We start from the raw sequence: 2,072 nt of genomic DNA on the forward strand, positions 1-2,072 counted from the left end.
ATGAAGATAAACCGTACCAGTGATTATTAACCATCTTATGCCTCTTTTCAAAAACAACAGTTTACAATAAAAGTAAAGTCAGAAATCTTTTCTGAAAGAGGAACCGTTCAATTCTCAAAACATCAAAGCATTTCAAAAAGGTTTATCTATACTGAACCAAAATAACCTTTCATATCTCATTCCAAACCAGAACCACAAAACCGAAATCAACCATCGGTCCATCTCATTCAACCACGGCCCTAGGCCCAAACAATCCAACCACAACCAATCCACCACAACCCAACATAGTTCCAGAAGCAAACACAAGTAGGAAGATGCAAACACAAACAAACAAACAGTTATTGCAAGTAGAACAATTAGCAGTTAATCACATAGGCAAACCAAGTACAATATGCATACCCAAACAATGTCACATAGATGCATATGATGCATGCCTGTCCCTAGTGGCTGATGATATCATCTGTCGGTTATAGAGCCAACCCGACAAGTCCTGGTAGCTAACCATTGGACTGTCCCTCTGTCGCGCATCCCCAACTCGAGTTATACTCATCATAAACTTGATCATAAACATGATCCATATCCATCACCCTCACTGGTGAATATTTCGGGGGCGAGCTCATCCGGGACTTTCACAGTGCCCGGCCACACTTACGACATAGGGTCAACAGAGTATCAAGTCTCAACCTGGAGCACATGGTGGCTAGCCACTGCTATTACCCAGGGAAACCCGTATCTCAGATAGTGGAAGTGCAAGATTCACATTTATCAATGATTCAGCATAAACATGCATTCAATCTCAACCATGGATCACCATCCATCTCAGCCATCCGGCTCACGGTTCATTCCAGAACCAGCCAATATTCATATCATACACAGCCATTCCGGCTCACGGTTCAATCCAGAACCAATCAATATGTATAAACATACACAGCCAATCCGACTCTCAACAAAACAGCACTTCCATATTCAAAATCATCAAATTCATGAAATTGGCATTTAAGCCATAAATCATTTTCTCTATTCATTTCACTTTGAAATCAAGTTTCAACTCTTTTCAGCCTTGGCTTTAGAATTCTCGTTTCTCAAATCATCTCAGGCTCATAAGCCAAATTTACTCAAAGTGAGTTCCCTTTTTAAAACAGAGCCACTCTCGGCATTCTCTTTCCAAAACTTCCAAAACCATGACAAGTTAAGGATTTATTTCAAAGCATTCAAAATCACCCATCCAACAATGGGATTTTATAACAAAAGTTTCTCGGCAGAGTCTCAAGTCTTTAGGGAAGGTCAACCTATATCAATTCCTTAAAATTCATTGAAACTCTTAAAATCATAGATTTCTCGGTTCAAGTAAATAAAACTGAATTTACTATAAAACCGGCCATACAAAATCACAAGTTCCAACCCGGTCCAAAAATCAACTCATTTGAAACGGAACCGGTTCATTTGAATCAAACCACTTTCAAGTTTCTTTTTAGAACCCATTTTTCTAACTCTTCCAAAATGCCTCAAACTTGATTAATCAATCAAAAGTCTAGATTCCTTTGAAATCACTAAAAACTCCTTTTTATATTAAAATCAATATTGGAGCATCATTCTTTCCTTTAGTGATTCAAACGGTAAAAATAGTTCAATTCTAAATAAGCCGAACTCAACGCATAAAGTTCCGTAAATAAATTAAGCTTGAAAACATAAATATTCTCTTAATAAATCAAATAATACAATTTCTCAAATCCAACCCTTTTTAAATAACTTTACAAACAAGTGTAGGATTTTGTAGAAATTTCGGCAGCACCTCCCCTAAAACTTGGACTTTTGCCACCCGGTTCGGGTCCCAACTAAACCATTTCTCATTCCTTTTCAGCAGCTCAAAACCATAAATCAATTTAAAGCAAGCTAAATCCAACAATCGCCTCAGTGGCGTATCTCAAGGAAATCATTTCAAAATCAACTCAATATCAACCGTTTTAACTCATTCCCAAGGCCTTAAAGAAACAGCTCAGTAATAAATCATTTGTCCAAACCAAGTCAATTAAAGTAAACCAGGCTGAATTCAAAAGTGCATTCGACTTTTC

Source organism: Arachis stenosperma, chromosome 9 (assembly GCF_014773155.1).
Source record: "Arachis stenosperma cultivar V10309 chromosome 9, arast.V10309.gnm1.PFL2, whole genome shotgun sequence".
Lineage (NCBI taxonomy): Eukaryota > Viridiplantae > Streptophyta > Magnoliopsida > Fabales > Fabaceae > Arachis > Arachis stenosperma.